Genomic DNA, 21,505 nt, shown 5'->3' on the forward strand with positions numbered 1-21,505 from the left:
AAGTCTGTCGCTCATACCCCTTTCCCCTGCCCCAATTCTTTTCCTCCTCTCACTTCTTGATGTCAATGAGTAATGCTCTATTCTCCCTAGCCAGAATTAGAAGTGAAGATTCAAGGTTCAAATGGATATTGAATCTTCCCTGCCTCTATTTAGATCACAGTGATAAGGAAAAATGACATATTTCATATAACACTTTTTTATATGCATTGAAATATAGAATTGGGATGATTACCTATGATGATATGAAAGAACCAGGGAAAAGTAATTCCTATGTACTAAATAGGGAATATAAATAGAAAATGTATTATACATGAATTTGTTAACCAATAAATTAATTAGCATTTATCAAGAGCCTACTTATTGCAATGTAAGGTTGTGATATGCTGTTTAGTGAGGCTCACAAATTGGGATAATCATTTTATCACATAATAACAATCCAAAACCCTAGTATTTTTTTTGGAAGGAACCTTAGGGGTTATTAAAAATAAGTTTTACTGTGAATAGAAAGTTATCCCTTTTGCATAGTAGTCAAGAAATACTAGCAGTAGAAAATTAACTGGTTTAATTGCAATTCAGCAAATCTAATTTTAAACATGAGGAAACCAAGGTCCCAAGAATTGAAGTGATTAGCCCAAAATGACATAGGTGATAGAGTGTCCCAAAAGTCTTAGTGCAGTTTTAAGCTTAAATAGCTTAGAAATGGACTTTGGGCACACTTGATAAAGGCCCTATGGGCCCAGAACTTTAGAAATAATGCTTATTTCACTTTAACATGTCCTTAATTTTCCATTTGTTCTTCTCTTTTATACCATTTATAACAGGCCACTGGAGTGAGGAATCACTATCTTAGAATCTAACTGGAAGCAAAGTCTCTAGATAAAAGGAGCCCGCAGAGAAGATAGTGATCAGTGATTGCCATTGGAGATATGTTCTTTACAAGTCATTTAAGGAGACATCTACTGCATGGGAAGCTTCTTCCTATAGGGAATAATGGAAGGAGGTAGGGAAAGCTTTTTACATCTATGTGTAAGTATGTAATACATATACACACACACACACATACCAGGTCCTTCTTTCCTTTCAATTAAAGCAAAGTGAACCTCAATGTATTAGTTTAGCTCTGTACTTATTGGCTGACAAACATGATCCTGGAACTGTTAGACAAATTACTTATTAATAATAGCTCACATTTATGTAGTACTTTCATTTCATCTCATAATAGCCTTGTGAGGTGGTTGCTTCTCTTATCATCATTTTACAGGTGAGGAAGTTGAGGCTCAGAGAAGATACATAATTTACATAGGATCACATAGCTAGTCAATTATCTGAGACAAGATTCAAACCCAAGAATTCTTGACTCTATATTCATGGTCTTAATCATTACTTCACTCTTGCCTCCCTCAGTTCTTCTGCCCAAAGGAACTTGCTTAAAAGTTTTTCAGAGCCAGATTAGAGAAATATTTGTCTGGAAGGCATATGATAATTTTTTTGCTGGCCTGGTTAAAAGTTAATAAAAAAAGACGTCAATTTGCCACAGCTCATAGCTGAAGTAGCAGACTCTCCTTAAAATGATTTTGGAAGTGATTTATCAATGGATTATTTTGCTCCTGTGTATCTGTTTTCTTGATTCACCAAGGTGAATTTTTAAGGAAATGAAAATTGCCAATAATAAAGAAGGCTTCTGAATAAGTAATCAATCAATAAACATTTATTAAATGTCTACTCTGCTAGTTACTGTGCTAAATTCTGGGGATAAAAAAGGACCTCATGGAGCTTGCAGTCTAAAGGAGACAGAAAGCAAACACAAAGGTAAAAAATAAGCTATATTCAGGATAAATAGGAAATAGGGAAAGCACTAGAATTAAGAAGGGTTGGGAAAGACCATGTAAAGGAAGGGAAAGAATTAAGGATCAAATTGAAGATAAATGGAAAAATTAAGAAATAAAAGTACATTATTTTAGCTGTTAGTTCTTAGATATATTTCCAGTAGACTCCCCAAAACTTGAATAAAAACAAGTTTCTTTTTTTAAATCAAGATATTAAGTTATCAAAATCTTTGGGCCAACCCCTAATAATGAATCCTAACAGTCAGCAATGTTCAAATTCAGTCACATCATTTTACTGAGTAAGCAAAGCAACAATTTAGTCTTTCCATCTAAATCTTATTTCAAAATGAGAAAATATTCTGTTAGAATACAGTGAAATTTTTCTATTTGAAGAAAATACCTTTCAGCACAAGGAATTAACAGAATTAATTATCTTCATCTGTTTGAACAAGACTTTTTGGGTAATTCAATAAAAATGTCATTCAACTACTACTTTCATTGCTTTTAACCTGAGACCAATACACTATTGTCATTAATGGCTATGAAACACTATAAAAACAAATTCAATTTACGAAGTTTATTTTGACAAGAAATAAACACAAAGGTAGATTATAGTTTTCATAGTGTTGATATTATAGCATTTATGTTATAATTGTTATATAAAGAAAAATATTCAAGCATGTATAACTTGCTAACTGATTGCCAGTAAGAGGTTTAATTGAAAACAGTTTCTGTCATTTAAAAGTAATTTACTTTAAATATGCTTAAGAAAAAAAAACATTCTGGTTGATAACTACTTTAGGTATATAATATTATCTCAATGTGGGATTTAAGTAAAAGGTCAGATCTTGTAGGAGTATTTTCAGTATGACTCAGTTCTGATCATAGATAAATTTAAGCAAGGAAATGAAATTAGTTAACCTTTTCAAGTCTGAACATCTGTTTAAAGAGGCAACAGCTGTATCTTTCATAAATATGGAAGTTCAAAGGGAGAACTTTGGTTTATACACATAAAGAAGAGATTGGAAATGTTGCTATTATTTTTCTTTGAGAACCAGTGACTGACTGTTAACCTGCAATGCGAAACTGGACTGCTACCAACATAATGGATTTCTCCATAAGATTGTATAGCAGACAACAGCTCAGGGCAATGACTTTTTTCATTAGGTCTTTGCCAGGAACCTGCTAATTGTTGATCAAATACAGCTGGGCATGCAAGCAAGCATTTCATAGTCTAATAATAGATGTAGGAAACTCTCCTATAGATAAAGTTTTATTCAGAATATCCCAGCCTCAGCCACCAGAAAACAGGCAGAGCAAACAGATAGTTTAAAGGGATAATTAAGTCCCAAGAGTTGCCTGTAAGAATGATGGACAACTGAATATCTTATTTCCATCATCCTTCATGGAGGAAAAGGAAAAATTTTTAACAGTCTGTTGAGAATGTTATATTTGTATTACTGCCAGTGTCAAATAATACTTGTTTACACAATATACAGATTGGTCTCCCTATTAGAAGAATGAGTGAAAAGTCTGAAGAAACTTCAAAGGAAAAGAAAAGAATGGAAGAACACGAAAAGAAATCAGAGAAGAAACAAAATCTGAAAATGCAGAGGGACATCCTGCTTGTGCAAGTAGATTGGTATATAGAAGACTGCAGCAAAGAGGAGGAAGGGAAGAAGGCTAGGTTTTTCCATAGAGGAGGGAACTGGGGCCTATCAGCTGGTCTCAATTCTGTCCTATGAAATGATGTTAAGGATCAACAAATGTAACAAGGAGAGAAGCCACCTTATACTAGTCAGAGAAAAAGAGATGAGGGAATCATGATCAATGATTATGTGATAGAAGGCACTCATGTATTCACATATCCAATTGAAATGAATGGTAGAAAGTATGTTACCTTTCTGTGGAGAGCCTGTTGAGTTTTGGTAAGCCAATTGACCAACCTACTTCTGGCGACTGATGTGAGAACAAACGATTCTACTAGAAGAAATCTGGAAAGTATTGTTAATTCTAAGCAAAAAATTAAAGACATTTGTAGTATACAGATTTTTAAAAAAATCACTACTAGTCAAAGATCATATTGGAGAGCTGGATTTGTGAATCATTAGCTAGTTAAGAAGATGATGAACCATATTTCTGGATCATAATGGGAGATATAGAAACTAGGAGGTTTGGGGGAGGGATAGACTATCCTAACCATGTTCAACAAAATGTATATTATCCCAGAGACTTAAAAAGTTTTATCAAGAGCATCTTAAATGGAAAGTGAGGTCAGAAAACTCCCCAATATTTAATGAAGTGGATTTCACAGAGAGAAGACATTATGGCACAGGAAGAAGTGAAGAGAATCAGTTTTTCATAAGAAACAATATCTAAGAATAAAGCAGCAATAAAACACATGACTTCAGATATATACATATGAATGTACAAATGTACAGAATCATAACAATAAAATTAAAATGAACAAGTAGTCAATGTAAATCTTAACAGCCCCAAAAGCACAAATTTTTGATGCCTCAATAATAATGTAATTCTTCAAAAAAAATGGGAGAGCCTAATGTGAGGCACATAATAGATCTGAGAAAGTATATATCACAGAATTCAGAGCAAAGCAGTTAAGATTCCATAACCTAAAAATTTTCTAAGGGAAGTTGGCTAGAGAGAAATGGGAATGCTCTCAAGAAGGAAATTGACAAAGTCACAAATTATAATAATATTTAACTTCACTTTGCAATTCTTGCTTTACTTGATCCTCACAATTCTGAAAGGTGGTTACTATTATTGTTTCCATTTACAGATGAGGACACTTAGGAAAACAGGAGTTAAACAACTTGCCCAGAGTTACATAGCTGGCAAGCAACTGAGGCCAGATTTGAACTCAGGTAATTCTCAAATGATTGTGAAGAGATTATGTTATGTGATTTTGGAAATAGGTAAAACTAGATTTTATATCAAAGGACTTGTGCTCAAATCTGGCATTTTCAATTTACTATTTGTGTAATCATTTACCCTCTATGGCTCTCTGTTTTCTTAGATATAAAAGGAAGGAATTGTTTGATCATCTCAGAGGTCCCTTAAACCTATAAAATCTATATGAAGAGAAACTCTTTAAAGAGATTAATGCACAGGAAACTTATCTTAACAGCATGTATTTTTATTAATTTTTTTCTTTCGTTATCTTTTATTTGTGATCTTAACAATCATAAATAAATACAAACATTTTGTTTTACAAAGAAGTACTGTTAGGGACTGTTATGTGTGGGAGCATTGTAAACTATCATCACCTGGTGTCCTTGAGCATCAGAGTCCTATCTTACTAAGTGCCACAGGAGTGGAAGTGGATTAGAGACTGGGAAGGTATTTAAGCACTGGTATTTTGGTAAATAAACAGAGCACTTAGAGATCTTGATGGAGTACTGGTCTCCGTTCCCCTCCAATGCTTGCCTGGGGAAGTTTGAGGGAATCCAGAAGGGAATTTGACATAAGAGTCCAGGAAAGGGACTCAACATGTGACATCCAATAGGGATTCAACAAAGCATAAGAGGCTTAATATTTTTTTCTTCAGTGAGGGGAAAAAAATGACCCTTTATTCAAAAACAGACTTTGGTAAAATGAATATCTGTATATTCCAGTGCATAACGAATTATCCTAATAATAGCTAGGTCATTGAAATTCCAAAGGGTAGAGATGGAAATTGATAATTTACTCTGATAATAAGGAAGGATTCCATTGTAATAGCAAAAGAGTTCCTTAAACTGGGTTAAGGGAAGCCATGTGGTTGGTTTCAGAAGGAATCCTCTTCCGGAGTTCGAATCTGGTCTCTGTCCCATACCAGTTATGTGATCCTGGGTAAGGTGCTCAACCCTATTTGCCTTAGTTTTGTAATCTTCCAAATGAACTGGAGAAGGAATTGGCAAACCACTTTGGTATCTTTGTCAAGAAAACCCTCAATGTTTTTAAAAAGGCATCTACAGATTACAGATGCCAGAGCAGACAATTTAGGATGTATGTTGTTCAGTCATTTCAATCATGTCTGACTCTTCATGGCCCTCTTTTGGTGTTTTCTTTGCAAAGATACTTGAGTACTTTACCATTTTCTTTTCTAACTCATTTTATAGAAGATGAAACTGAGGCATACAGGATAAATGACTTGCTTAGGATCACACAGCTAGTAAATGTCTCAGACTGGATTTAAATTCATGATGATCTCTTTGTGTATAAATCCCTTTAATTTCCTCTTTTCTTTTTTAGTATAATTATTTGAGTTTATGATGTCAGGGTTTTGTTCTTAAAAGCCCTTCTGAGTCAGCCTGTCCTTTAGAATTTTAGATATGTCATAGGGTTATAGCTTACCAATCCTTTTTCTGAACTCTGAAGTATGATTTCTTTAATTCTGAGTGTATATCATAATCCCTTTACTCAGCATCATTCCTAGGTTTTTCGGAATCAATTCCTTTTGTAATTTCTAACATGAATTATAATGCAACACTATTCCACTATTTCACATACAAGATTTAGTCAATCCACAATTTCTTGCACAGAATTGCAAATTGTCCCCTTTGTTTCTTTTTTAAAATTCCAATAAAAAGTACATCTCTAAATATTTTGAACATATGTATCTTTTCCTTCTCTTTTTGAACTCTAAAAGTTGTTGTAGTGGCATACATTCAAAGGACCATAGTTAATAATTTTTTGATATATCTAAATTGCATTCCAGGATGATTAGGCCACTTCACAGTTTCACCAGTAGAGCATCAGTGTTCCTGTCCTCATGATTTAGTATTAATATCACCACCTCTTGCAATTACTCCTCTTCCTAATAAAAAAAACACAATTTCTCTTGTAACAAATAAATGTAGTCGAGCAAAAACAAATTGTCACATTAGCTATGTTTAAATTATATCTGTCTCCAATAATAGTCATTTTTCATTTTTTGCCATTTTTGCCAATCTTAACATAGATATAATATAATCTCAGTTGTTTTACTTTTCATTTATTATTATTAGTAATTTGTAGCATTTTTCTGTTTTAAATTTCATTTTTTCCCCTTGAGAATTTGTTCATATGCTTTGACTTGTAATTATTCATTGGACTTGTAATTATATATTAGAATGACTTGTAATTATATGTTTGAATCAATTCTCTATACATCTTGAATATCAGACTTTAGACAAAGAAGTTTGTTTATTCCCATGATTCCCTGCCTCCCCTCCACCATTTTACCATTTTCTTTCTAATTTAACTATGTTGATTTTATTTGTGCAACAATTTTTTCAAATTCATGTAATCAAAGCTGTCCATTTTATCTTATGATAGTTGCTTTATCCTTTCTTTGGTTAAGAATCCTTCCCCATCTGTATCTGTGAAAACCTACTCCTTTTCTGTTCCTTTAATTTATGATATCTAGGTCTCATATTCATTTGGATTTTATATACTGTGAGAAAAGTGAGTTGAGACTAACATAAAATGCCTTTCAGATTGACTTCTAGTTTTCCCAGGCTCTTAAAAAATCAAATTGTGACCTTAATGTAGTAGTTGAAATCTTGGATTTCTCAAATTGATCATATATTCTACCATTCTCATTCTAAAGATGAGGAAACTGAGAACCAGAGAGACAAGTTCATTCACTCAATAAATATTTATTAAATTACTGTGATATTTCAGGCTATTAAGTGCTGGGGATACAAAGAAAGCAAAAGATAATCCTTGTTCTTAAGTAACTCACAGTCTAATAACTTGTTCTAGTCATGGTTAGGATTCAAACTTAAGTCCTCTGACTTAAAATCTAGTACTTCCAATATATCATGTGATCTTATTTATCAAATGAGATAATGCCTATAAAGCATTTTGTCAGCTTAAACTGCTCTTTAAATGTTGGCCATCACCCCCATCATCCATTATCATCCATCATTATCTATCATCATCAATCATCATCAACTACATTTTCAACCCTATTTTTGTCTTTCAGCCTTAGGAATGACAGTTCTTCTTGGATAGTAACAAGAGGGACCATTTCCTACATTGTTTACCTGGCTATAAAAGAAAAGTTGTGCCTCTGACACCCTGAGTTTGTCATTGGTTCAGGTCCTGACCACCATATTCTCAGCTTAATCCTTAAGAATTGGCCAATGATTCCCTATTTGTACTAATCAGGGTCCTTTGTAACATCTTATCTCATTACCTGTTCTCTCTTTTCTGCTTTGTTCAATGGTTGAAGCAGAATGATTTATTCTAAGAGAATTTACTGTTTTCCTTTTAATTCATATGCAGAATGATGGAACTAGGAGTTCTGGGAGCGACACTGCTCTTTAGTGATTCCTCTTTTATTTGTATTCCTGATCTTGTGTGTCACTTGGGAGGTAACCTGGTATAGCAGAAAGAATTCTGAACAGAGACAGTAGACATAGGTTCAAATTCTTCCTTAGTTGATATGTAAGGGTTGTTTTAACTGAGATTTTCCTCACAGCTGATATATTGTAAATAATAATTTATATCTTGGTTGTATTGTTAACAAATTCTTTAATCAATAACCTTGACATTCATTTAAACCTAGGAAATTAAGGGGCTTGAGATATCTAGATATCTATATCCATATCATATTATAAATACACCAGTCATGTAATCAATAAATAATTTATTAAGCACTTATTAGGTTATAAGTAAAGAACACACACATATAGGGAGAGACAGTGTATGTATATACATGTGTACACATACAGACACACACACACACACACACACACACATATATATATATAAAGAGAGAGGGGAGGGGGAGAGAAAGAAATAGAAGAAGAAACTTATTGGAAAACTGATTTCTATAGTTTAATAATAATCATTAAACTAGAATGGAAGGTTCAGAGCTAACAGATTGATTGAGACATGTTGAAATTGCTAAAATAAATCATATGACTATGGATAGTTTGCTTAACTTTCCTTATCTATTCATATCCCTTACCTGGGATGTAATACCTACAATACCTTCCTTACAGGGCTATTGTGAAAGAGCTTTATGTCTTAAAATACTGTATGATCATGTATTCTTATTAATAATTTTGCAGATCCCGGGTCTCCATTTGAAGATGAATTTCAGTCCTAGTTCTTTTCTCCTGGAAAGTTTCTTCAGTTTTGTTTTCTCTTCTTGTAGAGGATTTAAATGCTGTTGTTTTGACCTCAGGACTATATTAACATCCTTAGGACTAGAGTACTTAAATATTTAAATAGACTTGTGGTATCATTAATATGGAAATTTCCTTTAATGATGCAGATCCTCCATTCCTACCCATCCCTCATGAATCTTCTCCTCTCATTAGTTCACTAATAAGAACCACCCAGCATACTAGAGGCCTTCCTTGTAAGAAAGGAGGACTTTAACACCTTCCTGAACACAGGTGTAAGTAATCAGGACTATGACTAGGAATTTCCTGGCAAAGGCTCAGGGATACTGAAATAGAGTTATGCCCTTAATTGCTGTTATTTTGTGCATCATTACCCACATAGATCAGCACTTAACATGCACAAATGGGAATACTCTAATTAACAGCATAATTAACTTTTTTTTTTTAGAAATTAAAAATGTATCCAGTGCTTTAGGGCTGGCTTTGGACAAATGATGAAGTCAGAAAACATTATCTATACTCCCCTCTCCTCTCCCTTATTTGTATTTCTCAGTTCTTGGCTCACTTTGCTCTCAGCTGGCTGCCATCTTACTGATAATTGTATATTGTATTACCTTTTCTGAGGGAAATGTGCATTTTACCAGGAGGCTCCTGAAGATAGGAACAGACTTCAAAACACTAATAGGGGGACTTGGGACAATACTGAGAGACCCTGGAGCTGATATTTTAGCCAGGAAGGGCTTCTTACAATTTTTTTAAGCACTCCAAGTTTTTGCTCATGCCTTTTCTTCAACCTGGAATGTCCTTCCCACCTGCTCCTCTCTCTCTCTCTCTCTCTCTCTCTCTCTCTCTCTCTCTCTCTCTCTCTCTCTCAATCTCTCTCTCTCTCTCTCCCCTCCACTTCTTCCACCAAGCCTCTAACTTCTCCAGCTCCAGATCTTCACTGCCTCTCTTTCTGAGCTCTTCAGCAACTTTTTCTCTTTCATCGTTCCTGAAACAATTGCTTCAGTTTTATCAGTCTTGTCTTCCCAACTATGTTGACTCTTCATTTTATATATCTTTTGCATTCTCCTCATCACAGGACCCTGCTCACTATCTACCTGCTGAATGAATGAAATCAGAGTGTGTAAGTGGGGCTTCTCTTCCAATTAATTAATATTCTTATACTGCTCTGAAAATTCCAATGATGTAAAAGGAATATGGAACCAGGGGAATAAAATACTCATTGACATAATCATCTTGCAACAACTACAAGTTCAGTTACATGCAACTATATCCTGGAATAGAAAATAATGAAAGCTATACTCACCTGTAGAGAACAGCATATTGGAAAGAATGCTCTACTTGGAAGTCCTAGGGCATGTTTCAGACATAGACTCTGATGCTTAGAGCCACAGTGACCTTGTTGCTTAGTTTCCTTAACTATAAAATGGATTAGACTAGGTGACTTTTAAGTTTCCTTCTATCTCTGTGGTCCTGTGAAATTCATCTCCCTTCTGTTTCTGCTTGCACACTTGTTTTCTTTACCTTTTGTTCTTGAGCTTTTGTGTATCATGTCATTGGAAGTAAAAATAAAATTCATGTAAACTTTTGAAAAAGATTTGGAATCAAATGCTTCATCTTTTCTTTATTGTACTACAATGAAAAGAGGACTGAATTTGGAATTAAAAGCTCCAGGTTCAAATCCTGACTCAGCACTGATTATTGATGTCACAATGTTATGTTCAGTGGGTGGAATGCTGAGCTTGGTGTCAGTAAAACCTGAGTTCAGTCCAGCCCCAGACTATGTGACCCTGGGCAAATTATGTGACTATGTGACCCTGTTTGCCTCAGTTTCCTTAAGTTGTAAAATGGGCATAATAATGGGGTTTGCCTCCCAAAAATTGTGTAAGGATCAAATGAGATGATAATTGTAAAATGCTTATCACAGTGTCCAGCTTTTTCCAATTGCTATATTAGTGTTATTATTTCCTCATCTTTTTTTTTAAAGGCAATGGACTAAGTAATCCCTAAGACTCTTTCCATCTATCAATCCTACAACCTGCTATTGCTAAAATTACTAATTAAACAAAATCTTTGACTGAGCTTTCATGGGTTCTAGTTGAGATGAGTAAGAATTTATTGGTTGAATACAGGCATTATGAAAGAGATTATGAAAGTGAGTAATACATTAGATCTAGAGTTAGAGGAACTGAGTTCAATTTCAGACTTAGCCTCTTCTAAAATGTGTGACCCTGGACAAGTCACTTAACTTCCTTGGGCTTCAGTTTACTCCTTTGGAAAATGAAGGAGTTGAGTTACACAAACTCTAATATTCCTTCTAGCTCTAAATCTATGATCCCATGCCTTTCTTTCAACAAATACAAAATTCACAATTGGAATTACTGGAGACATGAAATCCTCTTGTACAAATCTTTCTCTTTGTATCAGGCCTTTTATATCAATAGAACAATAGTGGTCACAAATATTATTTTTTTCTGGTTCTGTTTAGATTTTTTAAAAGTTCTGTTTAGAATTAAATTTTCCTTAGCATGAGGGGTCAACAGAGCTCTTTGGGCTGTCACTGTGGGAATATTCCACTGTGGGCAAAGAAGATGCCTCTTTGAGTGTGTGAGGGATGACTTCATCAGAAGTTAGGCTAAGTCATTTTCAGAGAATGAAAAAAAAAGCCAATTTGATGTTCACACACTCACACTGGAATATTCTGCTTCTATTGGGCCAGAGAATGACTTTCAGACTTATTCAGGTCTCCAAATTTAGCCTCTATTGTCAGAGCTCTTGGCAGTTCAGTATTGTGGCCCTCAAGTGAGAATTCAGTAGGTGAACTCAGCAAGTGTGGGTGGTGGGTCTGTAGTGCTGACCAGTCATAATTACTGTGTCTGCTCTGGGCAGAGTTGTGATATAAGTGGAAACATTTATTCTAGTTCAAATGAGGCAGTAGTTGCTTTAATTTGTCAAAACACATAGGTTATTTTTTTTGCTGAAATAATGCTATTTTAAATTGCACTGCATTTTCTTTTATAGGGCCAAAAAGAATTCAGAAACCAAGATCGTATTAACTCTCCTTCTGACATCCATCCTATTTAACCCTTGAATTTTCAGTTACATCTAGGAAGAAAAATTGTGCCTAGTTTCTTCAGTTAGGATTATATGGGGAGAGAGCAAACTACTTGCAGAATCAGAGAATGTAGGTTTAAATCCTACCTCTGAATCTCACTGGGTGCCTTAAGATAAGTCACTTAACATTTCTGAGCTTTAGTTTTTAATCAACAAAATTGCGAGGAGAACTGATTCAATGGTCAGGTGCCTCTTAGCTCTAAATTATGATTTTATGATCTTTCTCCTACAATGACAGTGTTTCCCATTTTTAACCAAGTTCCCAGGTTCTTTATACTTTATTCCTGTTCCCTGCTAACAAAATCTGCTTCTCTAAAAATTATCCAAAAAGCCTTTTCACAGTATAGTAAATTGTTTTCTAGAGCAGGAGGGCTTCTCTAGGTCTCTGTGTTCATCGTATTGCATATATTCTTGAAGTCTGACTATAGATGATCTATAAATAATAGAATCATAGACACAATTAGAAGGGGGGCCTAGGAATAGTCTGATCTGAGAAAGAATTCCCTCTACAACATTTCAAAAAAGTCTTCCGATCTTTGTTCAAAGTCCTCCAGCAATGAATTCATTTTTTTTTTTTATTTTTACCTTCTCAATGGCTTCCTATTCTACCTTCATGTAAAATTCTAGGCTTGTAACAAAAGGTTACAGAACTATCAATATTCGACCATGTCTGATATATTCCTCATTCTTCACACATATACACACACACGTATATATGTATAGACCATATATATATAGAGATCACCACCTCTCTGTTGAGAGGTGGGAAAAATTTTTCATTGTAATTTTTATGAAGTCATTATTGGTCACTGGATTAATCTGAATATCCATAGAAACAAGTCATGATTCTTTCCTATTATAACTCCTATTCCCCTGAAACTTAGGCTGACCTATTCCTCCATTGAAAAACATTATGGTGTGGGGCGGCTAGGTGGCATAGTGGATAGAGCACCGGCCCTGGAGTCAGGAGTACCTGACTGACTTCAAACACTTAATAATTACTTAGCTGTGTGGCCTTGGGCAAGCCACTTAACCCCACTGCCTTGCAAAAAAAAAAAACAAACCTAAACAAAAAATAAAGAAAAACACTGTGGCATAGGAGGTAGACTTCTTTTGTTCTAACATTTCAAGTTGTCTCATGGAGTCATTAAATTCTGTTATTTCATTCTATTTTTCAGAGAGTTCATTATTTCATTACGTTTTCTACTTCTTGTTCTAAGCTATTCTTTTGTTTTTTTTTCCCCTCCAGAACTCACATTTCATTTATAATTTCCTTTTTAGAATCTCTTCATTGTTTCTAGTCATTCTTGATGTGTGGTAACACATTTTTTTCCTCCGAGGCACTGCTTTTGGGACTACTCTTTTCTCCTGGATTTACCACTTGGGTTTCTTTTAACACACAATATTTCTTTATTATGTTTGGTGTTTTCTTCCTACTTAATCATATTTTCAGTCTCAGTTCTTAGATTGAGATTTTGTGTTCAGACTAGTCCTCTCTGAGACTCTTGAATAGGTTAGGTAGGTCTGGTTTGGACCTGTTCCTTCTGCAGTTTGCATGCTGATAAGGTGGTTAGAATAAAGTTCCACATTCTTCCTTTGTTCCTTGTTTTTGTTTTTATATATTGACTTCAGATATCATCACTGGCTGTTCCCCCACACCTGGAAGGTTCTTTCTTCTCATCACTACCTTTAGGCTTTCTTAGTTTTCCTTTAAGATTTTGTCTAAATTTGCCCTTCTATAGAAAGTCTTTTCCAATCCCTCAATTCTAATACTTTCTTTCTATTGATTATTTGCTATTCTATGTAAAACTTTTTTATACATAATTGTTTGCATTTCTCTCCCCCCCATGTTAGCTCCTTCAGAACAGATACTGTCTCATGTTTTTCTTTGTAACCTTATAGTGATTAGCACAGTGTCTTGCAAACAGTAGTCACTTAATAAATACCTTCTTTCCCAACTAATTGCACTCCTTTTGGACTTTTCCAAAATGACTCCAAGAACATCATCAAAGGAAAGCTTCATCATCTGGCAAGATCAAATCAGACTTGGCACTCAATTCTCATTAGAAATTTCTACCCCTTTGACTGGGCAATAGAACTATGAGCTCCAAAACTTCCATTTAAGAAGAGGGCTTGGGATAGCTATTTCTTTTGGGGTTGCAGGTACCCAGAATTTAGCACAATGCTTAGACAGTGTAAGTGATTAATAAATAGTTATTGACTGACCACTGACTAATTATATTACCTATTAAAATTTCTTCATTGTCTATGATACCTTTTAGTAAAGTATAATTTCCTTATTTGTCTCTTCTAATCATGCTTGTTTTTGCCGTTACTTTATCTGAGATCATGATTGTTACCCCTACCTTTTTTTACTTCAACTGAAGCATAATAGATTTTTACTCTAGACTCTTATTTTAACTCTGGATAAAATTTTCTATCTCAAGAGTGTTTCTTGTAAACAACACATTATTAGATTCTCATAATTGGATAACAGCATTCTGTTATGCTCTTCCATATTTATTTTTCATTGAGTTCATCTCAGTCATGGATATGATCATAACTTGTATATTTCCTTCATCCATCCTCTTATACTTTATTTTAGTTTGTTGCAAGGCAAATGGGGTTAAGTGACTTGCCTAAGGTCACACAGCTAGATAATTATTAAGTGTCTGAGGCCAGTCAGGCATTTCTTACTACAGGGCCGGTGCTCTATTCACTGTGCCACCTAGCTGTCCTTGTGCCACCTAGCAGCTCCTATACCTTTTTTCCCCCCTTTTGTTCCTCATCTTCTCTTTACAAATTAAAAGGTAGTGAAAGAGGTGTGTGCTTAGCATATATAGACTTGATGCATCTATTTCTGTACTTGGTCTTCTTTTTCTCTTTCGCTTACTCAGACTTCAAATCATACACTCTTATTCTTTCTCTTTTTTTAAAAATTCCTCTTCACATTCTATTTTCTAAGGTTGGGGTTTGGTTTACTTTTGACTGATCCTTCCTTGAATTTACCTTTTTTTTTTCTTAGATTCCCCTCTTTTTTTCCCTTGTTCCTGTTTTTCAGTTGAATGAAATGTATTTCTGCACCCAACTCTGTATGTGTGTGTTAATTACCCTTCTTGTTTTTTTATAGTTCTATTTTCCCTTTGCTTTTTTTCCCTTTTGGGATCATCAAAGCATAAGAAAATCACCCTTAGAACCCAGCTTATCAGTTTTCTATATGGCATATTTAGAAGACATATATAGCATTTTCTTCTTTTTGCACATAAGTATTTGGTATCTTCCAATTGCTTACTCAAAGTTACTCTCTTGTTTTTTCCTGACTTTTGTATCTGCATCTAAAACTTCTACTCAGTTTTGGTCTTTATGAATGTCTTAGAAATAATTTATTTTTCCCATTGTGGGATTATATTAAATTTTTCTGTGTGAGTTTTTTTTTTGGTTCTAAGATTAGATATTTTACCTTTCAGAATCCAAGCTCTCTGCTCTTCTAAAGTAGCAGTTGCTCTATCTTGAGATATCTTATATGTGGTTCCATGGTACTTGAAGGAAGCTTGATACTTCAAGTTCATGGTATTTAAAGTATTTCTTTCTGGCTGCTAGTAATAGTATTTCTTTCTTTTGGATTTTGGCTAAAAATTCCTGGATGTTTTCATTTGAGGGTTTCTTTAAGGTAGTAATTGGTGGGTTCTTTCTTTTTTTTTCACTTTTCTTTCTGGTTCTAATATATTTGGGTACTTTTGTTTCATGATTTCTTGAATTATGAAGTTCAAGCTTTTTTAAAGTTGAATTTTTAAAAAAATATAACACCTCTTCTAATTTTTCATCCTTTTGTTTTATTGTCTCAAGGAGTTCATTGCCATTTATTTGATCCAATATAACTTTCAAAAATATGTTGTTTGGGTTGTGTTTTGTATTTCCTGTAGTAGGCCGTTAATTCTTCTTAGTTCTCCTTCTAATGCTCTTTTTGTCCAAAGCTCATTTCTTTTCTCATTCTTTTTTATGAGCTATCATTTAATTTATAAAATAATTTTAACTCTTGCTTTATTTTTTTCAGAAATTTTAGTTGACTTTGTGTCCGGATTGTGTTTTGTTCTGAAGCTTTAGTTGCCAGTGGGCAGCCCTTTCATCTATTATCTCTGTCAGCTCTTTATGGTGGGAGTTTTTATTTATTTATTCTTCCAGCCTTGATATCAGAAATCAATTTTTTGTGTTAGGTCCAGACTTTGTATATGGGGCCATGTTTGTTCCTGATTTGTTTGCTGTGGGATCCTCCAAAAGCTTTCTCCACATATGGAGTTCTGTATCCTTCAGGAATTATAGGAATTCTATATGCTTCAGGAGCTTAGACTGGAGAACTGTCTGTTTTCAGTGGATTCATAGTGTTCTGATCAAGGCAATGTTTTGTTCTTGCCCAGCTTGTCTAATCCGAGTTCCTTATTCTATTTTGAATCTGGGCAGTACAACAGTGGGTTTGCACTTGGTTGGAACACCAATAGATTGCTGCTGCTCCAAAGACCTTTTAGATAGTTAGGAGGCTCTATAGATTCATAGTGGCAAAATTGCCTCTTGACCTGAATAACAAGTTTCAAAGAGGGGCAGAGATTCAATCTAATAGCCTGATTCAAGGTAGATACATATAGTTGCTGCTTCCTTTTATTCATATTCCATGCCATGTTTTATTCTTATTCCATGCTGTTCCATGTTTTGAGCAATGTAGATGCAAATTAGCCACTCCTAGGCAAAGGTTCCCTTCTCTGTCCACTATGGATCTGTGACCTAGCTCTGGTCTGGATTGACATAATTGCTAGTTAGCTCCAGTACGTGTTCCCTGATAGATCTGGAACCATTCCTTGCCCTGTTACTCAGTTTCAGACCCCAGTTTAGAAGCCAAGAAGATTGTGAGCAGTATTTTTGTTTTTGTTTTGGCTAGATATTGTTCCTTCTATTCACAGGCTTTTGTCAATTTGCTTTTGATAATTAGAGCTGTAAAAGTGACTCAGTGATTTTTTTCCTCCTACAGTTTCTGACCATTATTCTATCTGTTTTTTTTTATTGACATGTTACTACATGTTGGAGAGAGTTGAACTTTACTATTTCTTCCTATTCCATCATCTTTGCTGGTTCCTTCCTTCTGCTGACCAAGTCTGTTTACTGGATTTTAGCATCACTTCTCTTACTGCTTTTGTCAACTTCTGTCTACATAAATACATTTGTATAGTTCTGATATGGAACTTACTGATGTAGGGAAATTCTATTTCTTTTTGTTTTATTGGTTTTCCCTTGAGGTTCTTTTCAGATATTTGCTGGGAATTACATGGGGGAACTGAGCTTCTCTATAAACTTTTACATTGACATGTTAATTAGAAGTCCTGATCATAATCTGTCATTCTCCTCTATAATGTTTTACAAATGAGTTTACATTTTAAACAAATGTCTCCCTTGTCTGCTACATCTTTACTTCACAAAGTAAAGCTGCCTATGGTGACTTCTGCCATCACTTTGTGTCAGCGATAAGGAATTGCTTAAATATCTTTATGAAATCAAGATGATTAATATTACTTTTGAAATATTTTTGAGTTTTGACAATTTATTTTAGTGGGTTCCTGTGATCACATGTGACATTTCTTCCCTCATATTTATCCTTTTGTTCAATGATAATAGTTTCAACCTTTCTTCTGATTAAAAAGGTTGATAATTTGATTTGACACAGATAGCAGATTCTGAAAGACCTACTACATTGATAACTAGCTATTTCCTGTATGTTGATATTAATCAATTATTTTTTTGATGTCACATGGTACTTGCCATATCCAGCATCTTCTAAGTTTTTTTTTTGAAAAATATCTTAATGAACAATATATACATAGTACTTCAAGTCTCTGGATATTTTCAATTCTTGACTTCAAACTATTTTCCAACAGAGTTGCCATCATCCTTCTCTTTGCAATGAAATTACAAAGTGTGACTGTAATCTTTTGCTTTGAGAAAATCTGGTGAAGTTCTTCCTTGAATTTACTTATTCTTATATTACTTACAACAGATGTCATTGTTATTGTCTTCATGGTAATTTTCTTATCATCATTGTGAACACTGAAATGTTACATAAACAAGTGTCCATGAAGTGATGCTTTTTTTTAAATTAAGGGAATACCCATCAATTAGGGAATGGTTGAACAAATTATGAAAAATAAATGTAATGAAATATATTGCTCAGACAAAAGGAATGGATTAAAGAAATCTTGGAAGGTTTTTGTGAATTGATAGTGAAATGACAACAAGCAGAACAATTTATACAATTACTAAAATATTGTTAAGAAAACAAACTTTGAAAAAATTAAGGACTTTGACCAATATAATGACCAACCACAATACCAGAGGCCTCATGGTGAAGCATATTTACCCCTCCAGTTAGAGAAATGATAAGCTAGAAGTACTAAGGGAGGCAGACATGTTTGGGCTACTCTAGGGATTTGTTTTGCTTGACTATGTTTGTTACAAGAAAATCAAAGTGTTTTGAGTTTGGGGAAGAGAGAATGGAAATAGTAATACAGAAAAAGGAAAAACTATCCAAAAGAGAACTTAAAAGAATACACAGGATATTCAGAGGGAGACACAATCAAGCAGGAAAACTTTGAAGCTAATGTGTTGAATTCTCTGTACACTTCAAAAAAAAAAAGGAAACCAGTTGGACAAAGTAGAAATTCATGAATTTATAGACAATCTTCTTTTTCTGTTTTTTTTTATTGCCTAGGCTCATGTTTGTTAAGTGTGGATTAAAAAAAAAAGAAAGACATACAGAGGTAGACAGAGACAGAGAGATAGAAACAGAAAGACAAGAGAGAGATGGTAGAGGCAGAGCAAATGATTGATCAAAGTCTTGCAGGGGAAAGGATCAATGAAGTAGGTGCAGTGGGTAACCTTCAAATGCATAACCTTTATGTGCATCTTCTGAATAGCTAAGGAGAAAAGCATATATGAGAACTTGAAGGAATTTTAAGGGTTAAAGAATGAAAGATGAAAGAATTAACAGTCAAAAACTATAATCTCAAAACAAAAAATCCTCTCCTGAGAGGGAAACTGGGAGGAGATATGGAGAAGAGTAGAATAACTATTGTGGGGAAATAGGTATCAGTCAAAGTTGAGTAAAAGGGGTGGCTAGGTGGTAAAATGGATAGAGCACAGGCCCTGGAGTTAGGAGTACTTGAGTTCAAATCTGATCTCAGACACTTAGTGATTGCCTAGCTGTGTGGCCCTGGGCAAGCCGCTTAACCTCATTACCTTACAAAAACCTAAAAAAAAACCACAACAAACCCCCCCCCCCCAAATTGAGTAAAAGTATTTCCTTAGAAGGATTGAGTTGAAATTTAAGAATATGAAGTATAATGGGTCAAGTCGACATGATTTCATGACTATTTTCATGTTATAAATGCTGTGCTTTTGGTTGGTGCTTAAAAAAAAGGAGTAAGTTTTAAGAGGTCAATGGATATATGTCACTAAAATGGAAAAGATAAGATTCTATTTCCTCATATTTAAGATAAGTATCAATATAATAATTGATTATTTTATATGTTTATATATCAATATCATTATATTGATATGCAATTGTGTCCTCATCAATATTATTATATAAGCATTATATATATTGCCATTTTAACATAATATAAAATTCTTTGCCACATAATATTCTTTTAAATATGAGAGAATGCAAAGTCTTTAGTTTTTGGTTGAAAAGAAATAAATATTCCCATATAAAAATATTCTTTATTAGGAATAAGGATTTTCTTTTTGGTAATAGTTGTGATGATCATTTTGTCTAAAGGATACTGTTAAGATTTTCTTGTTGACCTTAGACCTCTTGTACTGTGAGTGACTTTCCTTCAGTACTGAATAAACTTTCATTCCCAGCACAGCTGATTTTTCACACTGGTCCATTATATTCATAATATTGCTTATATTCCTGGAGGGAAGACCCAGCATGGATTGACAAGTACCAATCAACAGGAATGTTTTTCAACCAGATCTATAATTTCTGACTTCTTGTCTATTTTCTAAACGTCTACAATGTGCAATAATAGCTCAAGGTCTCCTTTGTGTTCATAAATACATTTTTAATAGTGATCTCTTTCCTATAATATACACCCCCCAAATCTCCATTCTAATGGTTCTATTTTCCTCCTCAATACAAAACAAATCAAAAACAACACTGACAAAAAACAACCAAAAACCTGTTCTTAATTATTTGTTTTCTGGAGAAAAAAAATCTGTATTTCAGTAGAAACTGCTTTACTGTAGTGATGAGAAAGGGCTTTTTTTTTAGTTTTTTTTTGCAAGGCAAATGGGGTTAAATGGCTTGCCCAAGGCCACACAGCTAAGTAATTATTGAGTGTCTGAGGTCAAATTTGAACTCAGGTACTACTGACTCCAAGGCTGGTGCTCTATCCACTGTGCCACTTAGGTGCCTCTTGAGAAAGGGCTTTTTAAATGGTGTATGGGCTATCCCTGTAAAAGTGTTCCCTTTTTTTGTTATGTGGGGTTACCCTATATTTTATGTTTGTCACTTTTATAGTTATGATGCTATATTCTGATACTATAAATTTTAGGTGAATGTCTTTGTTCTTTGCATCTCTTCATTTTGGTACTTCAGCTATTTCCTATGTGCCTTTTCAATATTTTGACTATATCATAATTTGCCTATTTCCTCTTCTCCTGTCTAGACACCCTCCCCCATTCAAAATTTTCTGTTTACCAGGGATTCATGAAAAAGTAGAAAGTAACCAGAGAACCTGGTTCAAATCTTAACTACATGTGATTTTGAAGAAGTCACTCTTTGGCCTTCAGTTTTCTCAGATGTAAAATGAAGGGGTTGGATTGTATACCTCTGAGGTTCCTTCCATCTATGTAATTCTATGATTCTGAGCCTAAATAGAGAGTTGTGTAAGTCAGCCAGTTCATCCTTTAGTCTGGACCAAGGACCATACTTAGCCTATATTGTCAAAGCAATAATCTAGTCTGCTCCTGATACTTTCCAGATAAAGTCTTAGGATTATCTGTTTTAATATTTCAGGGCCTTCCACAGAATTGTTCTTGTGTAATTAAAATTCCTCATACTACTGTAAACCATCTTCATGATCTCCCTTCAGTGAACTGAGACAAGCTAGGTCCCATCCTTCATGTGCTGAAGTTCTCATACTACTCTAATGAGGAAGCTAGAGTTTGAGGTAAGAGCCTAGCCTCCCCTGTCAGATGATTTGGGTTTTCCTCTTGCCTCTGTTATTGTCTACCTAGATAACCAAGTGTCAATGATTCTGATGATGATGATGGCGATAATGGAGATAATGATACTTCAACTTCCTATTTCCCAAGTTTGTTATAATGTCAAATATTCAAAATGCCATATAAATGTTAATCATTTAAAAATCAGAACTCAAGAGCCCCATATTT

General features: G+C 34.3%; 1 long non-coding RNA gene across 1 annotated transcript in view; it reads left to right on the top strand.

Moving 5' to 3' along the window:
* The first annotated feature begins 824 nt into the window (after positions 1 to 824).
* Positions 825 to 21,505, top strand: part of LOC141488857 (uncharacterized) — a 105,628-nt gene continuing 84,947 nt past the window's right edge. The window contains exons 1-2 of the long non-coding RNA XR_012468829.1: positions 825 to 1,000; positions 4,627 to 4,711. This is a non-coding gene — a long non-coding RNA (uncharacterized LOC141488857). The remainder of the gene's footprint in view (positions 1,001 to 4,626; positions 4,712 to 21,505) is intronic.

Source organism: Macrotis lagotis, chromosome 1 (assembly GCF_037893015.1).
Source record: "Macrotis lagotis isolate mMagLag1 chromosome 1, bilby.v1.9.chrom.fasta, whole genome shotgun sequence".
Taxonomy (NCBI): domain Eukaryota; kingdom Metazoa; phylum Chordata; class Mammalia; order Peramelemorphia; family Peramelidae; genus Macrotis; species Macrotis lagotis.